Raw genomic sequence first — 13,692 nt, 5'->3', positions numbered from 1 at the left:
AGTGCCCTCATCACAAACGATCCCCCTCTGTTGCAGTGAAAGGCCAATTTTCACCTCTTGCTTCGCACTGATGGCTAGCTGGAATGCTACTGGTATCCCACACAGGCAGCTGAAACAGCCGTGCCCACTGTTTGTGGCTGAGAGATTAAATACATCGTGATGTTTCTTCCAGACTTGAGACATCTTTGGTCTGTTTTCAGGTGGATAGTCTGACTTGGCATTGTGGCTGTGATCATCACACTGTAGGGTGGTTTTCTATGTGCCGTTCCTCACAGAATTTTTTTTCCTTGCTGTTTAAGACAATTGTAAATACACAATTCCTGTACTTTGGTATTTATGAACTTCTGAACAGCAACTGCCAAATTCACACATTCAGTGGCATCAGTGCTGAAGAAGCCAGTTCTGTTCAGTGGTGCACCCTGGAGGTCCAGTTGGATCCAGTCACACATCTTTACTGGCCTTTTGTGCTGTGTGTAAAGGAGTGAAGTTCCTGCAGGCTTTCTCAGCCATCTCATTACCCTGTGAATGTTTTAAGCAACTGATACACCTCACTGGGTGTTCACTCAGTAACTTGAACTGCTGATATTCTTCGCCTTGCACATCATGATTTGATATGCATAAACATCAACACTGCACTAATTGTTTATTAGTTTTGGCTTCTCTTTGAATTTTAGAATAGGAATCATATTCTAAGAAATAGGCTTTTAGGTCAAATTCTCTCTTGCTTTTCCCATACTCTGTCTTTTCATGAACTTGAATCAGATTTTTTTCATTTGTGTTCTTTGGAACTGTCATGTTTTTTATCTAAGCATATATCCCAGGACATAAGAAAACTTGTCTTGCCCTTTGCTAACTTTTTTCAATACCTGTGTTTTTCCTAAACTGCTGACATCATCATATTTCTCCTTCTGACACTGCAAAGTTCTGTTCATCCTTTCTTCCTAAAATGCCAAATTTGAGGTAATTAAATGCTCTTTGCTTACTCTGTCCCTACAAAAAAAAAAAAGAGGATTTTATTTAATGCAAAAATAGAGGGGAGAATAGATCTCTGTGATAGTTTTCAGTAGGTGGAGATCTTTTTACTCCCTCGCTAAAGCATGTGACCCGCCCTGAAGATAATTTATCTTCCATATCTGTGTTCCAGTTACAGCTAAAGACAAAAGCTTTTGTAAAATACATTTTGTATTAGAAAGCAGTTAACTTATATGAGTAAACCTTCAAATAATCTGCCAAAATTCTCTATATCAAGATAGGCATAGTATTTGTGTTCTGTTTAGGAGCAGATGGTGGCTGCAGTGCTGCTGAGAGATGTTGATATAAATAAATGCCCTTCTTGCACTAAGTAAGTATTCAACCCAATGAGAGGTGCATAAGCAAGAAAGTAGCTTGTTCAAACAAAAATATTTTAAGATAAATGAAAAGAATTCACGGTGACAAATTTTTATGTATCTCTTAATGCTACACAAATCTTACTTTTTATAGAGATATCTTCACCTGTGTAACTTACCCTCAACTAAAGTCATCCATATGTGTTTGCAAGAATTACTGTCATTCTCAAAGTGGTGTATTTGTTTCAGCTCTTCTCCCAGTCATACCAGAGAGCACTACATGTTGCAGGGCAAAGAGTGCCAGGTAATGACTTGTGAGCATTTCAAACATGGATTGCATGAGACACTTCATTCAAAAACTAGGATGTGAGCATGGGCCAGGGAGCAGAGGACTGAGAAATAGTGACTGTGGGAGAAAATACCCCAGCAGTGATTGAGGCCAGAGTCAAGATACTGCTATAGGAATGAACTATAGGCATGATAAAGAGCATGCTGAAGCCAGAAGATGCCTGAGCTAGTAGAAAGAATTGCTGCTGTAGGTCAACTATTTCTGCTTGGTTTTTCTTCCTGGGTAGATGGTATCTGTTCAACCAGATTTAAGATCAGCATTATGTCTCTCTGTCTTTCCATATGGGCATACATCTTTTGTAAACTAAATCATCAACCATTTTAAATCCATCACTTCATTCCTAAGGGATCTCTGGTACTGATTTTGAAAGTGTCTTAGGGGGAGATTAATACAGACTTAACTCAGCAAACTTTATTTTAAATTCACTACAGTTTATGGGAATGTAGGTAATTGTTCCCTCAAGGAGGCTTATCAATGAGTGTTTTAAATGTACCTGCAGCAGGTTGGTCAGAATATATGAACCCTTTGTTTGACTTTGGGCTGATGGCACATGTCTGTCACTCTTCCTCTTCAGTGCTATGTACAAGTATTGCTCTTTTATCACTTGGACTGCAACAAGAAGTTTATGAATCTGCAGTTATTTTTCGTGTAAGCTTCATCCATACTATCAAGCTGATTTTTTATATTAGTGCTTAGCCAATGGAATTTCTTTTGGCAGATGGATCGTTAGAATTATTGATTTGTACATACTTGTGTGGTATTTTTTTCCCCAGATCACACAGATCTGAGGGTTGTGCTGGTTAGCCTCTCCATATGTGATCTATGACATCCATAGCAAGAATCTTTTTAACTAATTTCAGCTAAATGAGTATAAAGCCTTACATCAGAGATACAGCTGTATTTCTGACCTAAGGGGCCATTGTTTCATTAGGTCTGATTAACTACAGTATTATTCCCATTCTGTTCTCGTGTGGATTTATATCAGTGTACAACTTCAAGTAATGTGATAAATTAAAACCAGTGTGCCAAAACCTGATTCAGCTGAAGTCAATAGAAGCAGCACTGCTGACCTCACGTAGCCAAATGACCTGTTTGAAAGCAGTTGCTATGTCCTCGTAGCTCAACTTCTTGAAGGCTTTCTGTGACTGAAAGTGGAAAAAAGCTAGAATTTTTGTTTTGTTTTGATTTGTTTTAGCTTTCTGTATGCTCTCAACAACATGCTATAGTGCTGCTTTTGCAAAACAGAGTATATATCTGATACAGTATCCGGTTCAAAGGATGCAGCTCTGCTGCCATTGTCTGTTTAGTTATTGTTTGCTCTGAGTTCACTAGGTCTACAAAGCGATCTGATTTACTGCCTTACTGTTACCCAACCGTGGAACATTCTTGTGGCTTTAACTGTTTGACATATTTTTGAGAATGGTTTTAATTTGATTTTTAAAGCATTATTGATCAAATGAAGGGAAGTTTACAGACCCATATGCTTGACCCTTATTTAATGAATATGAGCTTTTCCTGCACTGTAAACCATTTGTTCTAGCTGGCTTTTCATACTTTAAAGTGGTTTTTGGATGATGTAACATGGACTGTCCCATTTGATAATGGGGATTTAACACCATTTACCTCAGTGGAGCTCTGAATATTTTACCAGCTGAGGATTTGGCCCTGATCTCTGCTGCTCTAATTTCTCATAGGATTTCTTCCAGTATCTGTGGTCAAGATTAAGTCAGCTTTTCACAGAAGTCAGAGAAAACTTTATTGATTTATTCTATGTTCTACATTTGAGCCTTTATTTTATTCTTGTCAGTACAGAGATGTCTGTGTCAAGTTCCAAGCAGCTATCTAAACACTGAATATCTCACCGTGATAGTTATACATTTCCCTTAGATAATGTGTGAATACTAAGATTTAAGGCAGTAGCATGACTCAGCCATACCACAATGTCCACGGTGGTGAAGGAAAGACAAAGATGACAGACATGTGACACAGTTCCTGAGGTTATTTTGCTGCTTATGTGTGTTGTAACCTCTCTCACATGGTCTTTATCCTTTTCTCATGTGAAAATGCTGTGTAGGTACAAGAAGAAGGGCCATCACATGAAGCCATGTAATTATGTACATGTGAGGAAACGTATACAAACTGTCATGGCAAATCATTCCTATTTTCCTGCCTTAGTTCCTTTCAACTGTAATGTACTTTGGCTAGATTGCTAGCTCCAACCATGCCGGAATAAAATACCTGCCCCCTCAAAAAAATTAGGAGTGCTTTACCGCAAAGAGAGCACATCACATTTATTTAGGGGCTAAGCACTCAGATTAAATGGATTCTACATAGTTTCTGGGAACCTGCAGCTCATGCTGGGCACCCTTATTAACTCACTTTGAAACTTTTGTCATTGATTTAATAGCATAACAATTCCTATTCTAGTATTATGGTACCTATATTTACATTGTTCACACCATGTAATACACACCTTTTCCAGAGTCATCCACTGAATATGGGAAACTTGGATAACTCCAGCTGTTGTTGTTGCAACTCAGTGAGCTTTTGGGAATGATTCCCTCTGTTTCTTATGTTGTGATAGAGCAGAGAATAGTTTTGTAAGACATCTTGATTTTACTATAACTAATATGGAGTTCAGCATGCAGCAAAAGGAAGTTTGGATCTGGCATATGAAAGAATAAGAGAAAAAAGACGAGTTGAGAGAGAATGTTAAAAAGTTTAGAGATTTTGAGATTCTTTAGCAGTTATGGTTGTATACCTGTTCTATTTAGATCAATCCTGCATGAAAAAGAGATTGGCTGCATGCTTACGCTAATTTGCTTTGACTGAAATGGATTTCCAGCTAACTCGCGTTGATAGATCCATGACAGAGAAATATTTGGATATCCTGCTAAACCATATTTGCTATTTCTTTGTGCCAGCAAACTGATTAAAAAAAAACAAAACAAAACAAAAAAAAACCAACCCAACAACCACAGCCTGGGCCAAGATGTGAACTTTCCTTCCAGTTTACTATACATGAAACTTTACAGTTTGTGAAAAATAGAGGAGACACTTGCTTCTGTACAAGTTATGTTAAAGTTCCACTGGGCTTCTGTGGAAAACAAAATGTTCACTATTTCATCCCGGACAAATTGAGAGGTTGTGCTTTCAGGTCCTTCTGAAGAGTAGAAAGGATAATCAGAGCACATAATCTTTTATTGATGTTTCTTCATTTTCACCTGCCTTAAATCTGCTCAGTGTCTCAGGAACTGTCAGTTCCCTGGAACTGCTCTGCCAGTTTCCTGCCATAACCACTATCACAGAAAGGGTTCCTACTAATATGTGATGTACTCTTTTGGCCTTGGAAGCATGGTCCTGTTTCACTGGATCATTTTTAGACAAAAGACACTGAAATCACTAAGAATCAAAGAGGAATTCATAATGAAGAAAAGTATTCAGTGTCTCTCTGTTTGTATCTCATGGGCAGATCAGGGATATATTGTCTCTACACGCAGCAGCAAGGGTGATGATGCTGTGGACCAGTTCCTGAATGAACAATTGGCAGCAGGAAATATTTTGTATGCCTAGTGTAGAGCTGGGCAGTCCCTCCACCAGACCTGTCAGTATAGAGGTTATTAGGGGTACATGTTAGTTGAAGTGTTTTGCACTGACAGTAATTTCTTCCTTGTTGTCCTAATAGTGATGTTCAGTTTGCAACTGTTTCCACTGCAGAACACCTATGTTAAACCCACTTAATCTGAAACAATGAGTAGAAGTCTGAATAAGGACAGTCACTGGGGCCTCTGTAAGGAAAAATAATTTTAGGGTAATTTCACATGTTCAGTGTATTTGCTGCTTTATGTATTATTTCCATATCAAATCTCTGCTTTCATAAAATTTTACTGCACAGGAAAGCATAGGGCAAATTTGTTCTGTGAATCACAATGCCCTCAGTTCTCAAGTTCCTGAACTTTAGTTGCTAGACAAGCTGAAGGGCAGCCAATTTTTGTAACGATCAGAGCAAAATGCTTGATCTCAAACATCTTGGCTGAACCAGGATCCAAACCCTAGCCCACGTCTCACAGCTTTGGCCCATCTCTGGTAGTGACGTGTAAAATTCTGCTTTTATCTAGACGGTGCTACGAAGAAACCACTTCTAATATCATTAATCCCAAGATGTGGTTTTAATTGTAACAGAATCTTAGACTTGCACAAGGTAAACAGAAGATATCAGAAGGCATATTCTGGCAGAGTTCATCATGGTTTTGCTAGACTCATCTTTGAGGATCAGCTCTTCATCTTGGCTCCAGACAGAGGTTGCACGACTAGTTCATAGTGAAGAAGAGATGTGCTACACTAGGGTGGTGCTGAGTGAAGAAAGCAGTTAACTTTGCCTGTGTTTGCCCTTCTGTCTCTCTTTGTGGTGTGCTCGTTGTTGAACTGGACAGCTATCATGGAAAGACCACTGATTTTCTTCCCATGTTCTTTAACTGTAGTCACATGTGGCCAAGCTAAACCCCCGCAGTGCAACTGTTTTTTCCTATTTACACATGTTACTTAGAAACATCAGCTCAGGATATGTTATTACAAGTTTGGGAATGACCCCATTCTTGGCGGAGGGCCAAGCCAAACGTTTTATTTCATTTAAAAAAGCAAAATGTAATAGAGTCAGTAGTTATAATTATGAATGGCAAGCAGAGGTGGAGTGCTACTATGAAACAGAAAGATGGGAAATTCCAATAATCCTAATTAATAAACATAGTCATTAATTCCATCAGTGGGACCATAAAACAGAAAAGTCATTCTGACTTAAGAGCAATTTTGCCAGGAAAGGACACAGGAGATGAACTGTAAAAAAAGACTGATTCATTGATCAAGGTCGCTTCATATGATAAAGACGTTGGCACTAAGATTTTTTAAAAAGCTTGCTTTTGTTAGATTCACTAAGCTTCAGGTCTATAATCAAACAAAGAGGAAAATTAAAAACCAGAAATATGATTCAAGTAGCAATGAAACAGGCCTAGAGGGGGGGAAATATTATGAAACAGTCTTATGAAATAGACAAAAAAGAATCTGAAAAACATTTAATTGTCTCTAAGCACAACACAGAATGCTTTCTCTTTGTGAGACCAGTACTGTTGTAACCAATTTCTTAGTCCTCCCCTTCTCCTGTTTACATACACAAGAGGGAATGCGATGCTTTCTCTTTGACAGTCTCTTGTTAGAACATACGAACCACAACATTCTAGTAATAAAATTACCCTGTTTTTGTGGTTGTTTTCTGAAGAGGGACAGTAATTCAGAAATTATTATTTTCCTCTCTTTGTACTGGTTATTTAATTGTGGACTCTAAATGCTGGCATGAGACACTGACTGCACTGGAGTAGAATTTGGAGGGGATGTTACTGGCACACCCACTTGCGCTGTTCAGCTTGAGAGTTTGTCAGTGTTTCAATTGCAAACCGCTCCTTGCAGAGATTTATAACTAGGTCATAAAAGTTCCCTCCCAGCTAAAATTTGCACTTCTTTTAAGTTTTATGACACAAGCACAAAATAGAAGTCTGATGAGATATATTTCATCATGATGTATAAAGATTTACACACTTAAATCCTATTCTTGTTTGAGAGCATTACATTTCAGACTCCATCCACGTGCATCATTTTATAGGGATATAGAGGCAAAGCATCACCTGGATGTCCCTAACCTCAGTGAAGCCCACAGAACACTGCTGATTTACACCAGTCAATCTAGCTCATAATCATTGTCATTCATTTGCTGCCTGTGGCCAAATTGGTTTTGTCAGTCATTGTTTTCAATACCATTTCAGTATATTTCCTAAACTAATAGTGGAGAAGAAGTAGAATCCATTTCAATGTACTCTATGAAGCTGAAGTCAAAACAATACGTAACAGATATGAGAGTCTAAAATATTCTCTTTTTTCCCCTGTCAGAATTATTAATAGTAAACTGAATCCAAAATGATCAGAGCCTGTGATGTCCATTGACCTCATTGTGCCTAACAAGAGCTATATAAAGCAACCGCTGGAAAAGCACTGAGTTTACAATATGCACAGCCCCATTTCATGGGATGATCTCCAGTGTTATGCCAGGTACAAGATTTATTACACACACAGAAGAATTGACATTTCCTTTGTTTATGAGTTATGTTTCTTGTCAGTTATAAGGATTTATATCTGTTTTCCTGTCTGTTACTACTTGTGGACAAAAGCTGTGATTCAGCTCATGAGCACCATTTAGAAATGTTATATAGTGCTGGTGGTAAGGGAAGCATAAAGGGCCTTTGTGTCAAAGGTCCACTTCCTTCCTGAAGCTTTAGCAGACCTATCAGAGTTGTCTATCTCTTTCCTAAGAGTACCAACTGTTCTTCCACAGTTACCCTGGACTCTTGGAAGACCTTCCTTTCAGCCAGAAGCCAGATCTTCAGGTAGTTGTGGTGAAAGCTGTTGGTAAACTAAAGGATAGTGCAGTAGAAATGGTTCCAAATCCATTCAAGCATGGACTTTTCGCAAAACCACCACAAAAAGTACTTAGGTTGCTATCGCACATTACACTCATTTTAATAACATGGTTGCTATTTTACCAATCCAGTTTTCAGGGATTTAGTTCTCTTTTATAGACACAGCCATACTGTATTTCCTTAGCCAATAACCAGGGCCATGTGAAATATTCTGTCAAATCCCAAACCACCAAACACTGGCCAGGTTTCAGTTTTCATTATGAACTCAAAATTCAGACCAGGATGGTCTGTTGAGGAAATGGTTTGTTAAGGCTCACAAACCTTGCAAACAAACTTTGGCCCTATTTTTATTAACCTTGCTTCTAATGGGTGGAGGCATGTTTTAAAACCAGGTTGAAGATGGCTCCTCTTGATGCATTTCCCAGGTCTTTGGCTAAGCCAGCCAGACAAACCAAGACTCCACTTAGCCCCTGCTTCTGAAAAAAATTTGTAGCATGGTCTGGCACTCTTTACCTCTCAGGTGGTTAACCTATGTTGGAGCACAACACTGAAAGGGCCATTTCAAATTATTTTGAAACATGTCTCATTCTCAGTACGAACATGGAACTAGCTAATCAAAGCTGCATGGATATAGTGTTCAGCCTTCTTGGGCTCCATCCAAGAGTACTCAGAGCTTGAGGTTTTAAGTTACTGCTCAGTTAGCTATATATTCAGAACAGAATGACAATTTAAACTTCTAAATAAGTTGATTAGAAAAAAAAATTCCCCTCATCCCTGATTTTAATTCTCTGAAACAACTCACCATTGCAGCATTCAGTGTGCGGGAATGTGTATGCATGACAGAGATACTTTTACTTTTGGTTTTTTGTCTCTCCTGGTGTTATATTCCTGAGACATTGTTTGGTCAACAGATGAAAGCCCTGGCAGTGAAATATTGCTGTGTGGTTTACATTAGTAATAGTAATAGTCTGCTCCAGAATTACCCACCCAACATGCCATCAAATTTCTTTGATTGAGTTGATCCATTGAGGTCTCGAACACAGCTAATCTTTGTTCTCTGGCAGACTGTCTTCGCTAGGACATGGCAGGATCCTGCAGAAGTAGGATTCTGCTGGGATAGTGTCATTTCACAGTATACAGAGCATAGTAGTAGGAGGCTTGTTACCTAGGAGCACAGTGCATATTTAAATGTGCGTTAGGGAGCTTGAGGGGAAGCGAGGATGACCCCTATCCATCCTCCAAAGCTGGGGTCCCTCATACCAACAAATACTACACAGGAAGCCAAAATAGGTAGACTTTACATGAAGGAAAACTCAAAGTCTGGGAAAGGCACTAAATCTAGTATTGGTTGTGGCACTATTGAATCTAGTTCTGCCTGGCAAGTATGAATGAGGCTGAGTAATGCTGCAGTCTGTCACCTCTCACCCTAGTTAGTGTGACAGCACTTGCAAGGTATTACATGTAAAAATTAAAACATATCTTTAAAAGTGTTTGAAACTGGTATGAGGTGACTTATTTGATTTGAAACACAGAGTTATCAAAGAAACCAGCCTTCTTTCAGTTCAGCTGTGTTCATGTAGCAGCAGTCACTTCTAAGAGTGCTGTGGGTTTGTAAACTGTCCATGCAAAATATTTTCATATCTCTCCCAATACCTTAGTTTATCAATATATTTAGAAGATCTCCAACTTTGCATTTTTAATATTCTGTTCAAGTCTATTTCGCTGTAATGGATCGCAGAAGAGAATTCAAAAAATTTTTTCATATGTTGCTGGCAGTCTGAGCTGTTTCCATCTCAGTGAAATGGAGATAAAGAATGGAAAGAAGTATTGGAGAGGGAAGCAGTGGATTTGACGCACATGTCTAACACCAAGCAACAGAATTGCAGATTGGAACATATATTCAACATAGAATAAAAACATCTAAATTTGATTAAAAGAACTCTTCTGAAACTGATTGTGTGAATTGTTCTATCACAATCCCTGCCACAAGATATTCTTGAGATTAAGAAGAAAATCTGGGGAAAGGGGCAATGCATCAGGTGGGAATGATGAGGAGACAACAGGAACCACTAGGAGAAAGAAGGGAAGTGGTAGTGGATGAGAACCTAGCACTGGCTGGGAAATAATAACAGGATCAGAAGACAGCTGGGCAGATGAAGAAAGTGATGGAGGGAGAGGTGTGGTGAAGAGGTGTCTAGATCATGAAGCAGAGGAAAACTGGAGCTAACTGGTTGGGTAAAATTTGAGGACACACAGCTGATGAGAAGGTAGGTACAAAGACCTTATATTTCTTATGTGTTGGACAACTGGAAAGGGAGATAAGGCAACAAGAAAAGAAGATGTTCAGGGGAAGTTGTCATAGAGTGACAAGAATGAGCAGATGAGGAGCTACAATGTAAAATGGGAATTGAGGCTGTCTGAACAATAAGACTTGGACTGGGAGAAGAAAAGAGAAGAAAAGCATCCAGAGGGCTCGGGTTTGTTAGGCAAGGGGAGAGATGTGCTGGGATCAGCAAGTGGAAAGTTTTCATGAGAAATATGAAATTTGGATCTTGAGGCAGCAGCAGGGAAGTGATTAATGAAGGCAGAGCTGTGTCAGAGGAGGCGAGACAGGAGGGGTAATGCTAATATAGGACAGACAAATAGCCAAGGAACATGGAATGGTACATGTGATATTTAGGTCCTCCCACAGTTCCTCTGCTGTCAGTAAAAGCCCATTTAAATACTAGCAGAGTTTGTGTCATCCCACTTAAGGGCTGCCAATAAAGAGGTCAGCAACCTGTTGCTATAAGTTACTTCATTGAATTAAATTACTTAAATCTGTGTGGAAAATTAATATGGTTGACAGTGCAATGCCTACAAGTAGTTACATAATGGAACTTCCATTTTTTTTACTTTGCTTTCAAAAAACATTTTAAGAAAGCCAAATTGCACAGAAATATATATTGAGAGCACTATTAAGGTTTCATTTAAACACCTGGTGGTTTTAAAATTTCCAAAGCACTCTGAACTTTGCAATCATGATTACATTTCTCTGCCCTATCCCATAAATTTGCTCTCTGATACTATCTTTAATTACAGGCATACTGGTTTTGAGGGTTTTGTTGGGTATTTTTTCTCCACAAGTCATTTACTCACTGACCTGCTTTGGGAGTGAATCAGGAATGAGTACTGGGGAAGGTATTGTCTTTAATACTCTTGCTTCATTTTTTACAAAAACCTGTGAAATGTATAGCGATGGAACAAAGCGGCTGTAGGAAGAAAAAAACCAAGTCATATGGCTGCAATAGTTGAATACTGGCTCACACAGTTGGATTGTCTCCCTTTCCCTTTACCATTTGGTCCCTGTGCCTTGCCAGGCATCACACTTTTCCACAGGTGGTCACTAATTTTTTGTTCCTCATTTCTGGGGTCCTGACAGAAGACTCTAGGGTCTGGTTTGCAGAAATACTGAGCATTCGCAGCTGTGACTGAAGTTAGTGGTACTTGTATTTTAAACACATAAAGAACTATGTAATGTTATATACTCTGAAATATCCATAAGATAAATTTTAAGGGAACTGGTTAGTAAAGTCAACTGGCATGAAAAATACAGGGATTTGAATGTGGAGGAAGTTTGGAATTTCTCAAGTCAAAGGTACAAAACTATCTGTAATTTGGATCCCAACAAGGTGGATGGAAAAGACTTACCAAGAGGGCCCCAGCCCTAACTGGATGAACAACTATCTCAAAGGGGATATTAAGAGTAAGCAGGGAGCTTACAAGGGATGGAAAAAAGGACTGACCGGCAAAGAAAGCTATGTCTTGAATATCAGGAAGTATACAGGCAACGTGAGAACTGCCAGGAATGAGACTGAGTTGAACCTTGAAAAGAAAATTAAAGCAAGCAGCAAGAAGTTCTTTGTTTATGGAAATTAAAAGAGAACAAGAGAATAAATGAGATGAAATTGGAATGCTATATAACCTGAAGATATGGAGAGGATTTGATTCTCAAAGTATAGTCCAAAAAAATGAGTAAAAACTTTATCTCAGTTTACAATAATAAGGATGATGATGGACAGGTTGAAAAACAGAGAAATCAAAATGAGGTGAAGCAAAATTCAAAATGTTTGCTACAATAACATGAGGACAGTGGATAAACTTCACTTCTGAATGCTGAAAGAACTGGCACATGAAATTGCAGGTCACAGACAAAGTAATTTAATAAATCTATAAAAGTCAAGGCAACTAAAAAGAGTGAATGACACATTACTCTGAAATGATATTGAATAGTAGATTGAAAGCACAAGCTTAGTGCTCCTGAAAGGGAGGAAATCTGTTTTGTAGAATTTACTTGCCTTTTAGGCTCACCTCCCTGATATAGAGCATTTTGGGTTATATTTTAAAGATAAGGCCAATGAGAAATGTTGGAGAAAATAATGAACTGAAGCTGGGATGTATCAAATTTTTTATGCCCGGATAAACCGATAGCTGAGTTTAATATTCAGCGAATTTGGTCTGTACGTTCTTCACTGAATTTTATTCTAAATTATATGTGTATAATATAAGTAGGCAACAGACAGGGTTTAATATTGAATATTCAAGGTGAGTAAAAGCATGTGCAGGAATGTCTATTATTTGTAGATGAAGGACAGTTGGTAAGAGAACACAAGTAGACGTTTGCAATGATGGTCATGGTCCTTTCCTACCTGAATATTTTCAGTAATGATGCTGACATAGAATTAGCTGTATGCTAATAAAATCTGCTCTTGAGTTCAAGATTGGAAGCCCTGTCAAAAACAAAAAATGGGAAAGATACAAATACAAAGAATTGTATGATACTAGGACTGGACTTTGTGTGAGGCCATGCACATAAAGAGCTAAAGTCAAAAATTTCATCTCTAGCCTGAGAACTCATCGATTTTCTTATACATGAGGTGGAAAAAGGCCTGGGGGTTTAGGTTACATTGTGACAACAAATATGCATATCATTTGAAGGAGCCTAGGAAGCAGAAAAAGAAAACCTGTCAAAGAAAATATCAGTAAAGGTAAGAATGTATTAATACTATTTCACAAGGCACAGGTGAGATCCAAGAAGAGTATACCATGTACAGTTCTGGCCCTGTATGATCAAGAATGATGAATTTAAACTAGGATTTATGTCTATCTTGTGGGAGAAAACAGAAATAATTTTGCCCTCTCTGTTTGGTAGAAAAAGACATTAGGGCAGGAAAATGTTAGTCTCTACAAGTAAAGAAGTGGAACTTGTTTGAAGATATGAGGTAGTGAGAAGGAGACTAGTCAGTACTGGATTTCAAGAGGCGTTCTTTGAGCTAAAGGAAATTAAGGGTAAAAAACCACTCAGTTATGAATTACATGTGCACACATTAGCTTAGGAACTGGGATGAGCTTTGTGAGTATCAAAAGGCTACTGAAAAGCTTCTAGTATAAGAGAGAGTTGAACAAAAATGATGTACCACAGCTGCAGCTAGCTTCCCTCCTGTGCATACTGATTTTCCTGCTGATTTCTCTTCCTCAGACCAGCAGCAGGGTGGACTCATCCCTCCAAGGT

The sequence above is a fragment of the Phaenicophaeus curvirostris genome, chromosome 6 (genome assembly GCF_032191515.1).
Source record: "Phaenicophaeus curvirostris isolate KB17595 chromosome 6, BPBGC_Pcur_1.0, whole genome shotgun sequence".
Lineage (NCBI taxonomy): Eukaryota > Metazoa > Chordata > Aves > Cuculiformes > Cuculidae > Phaenicophaeus > Phaenicophaeus curvirostris.
This window is presented reverse-complemented; position numbering follows the sequence as displayed.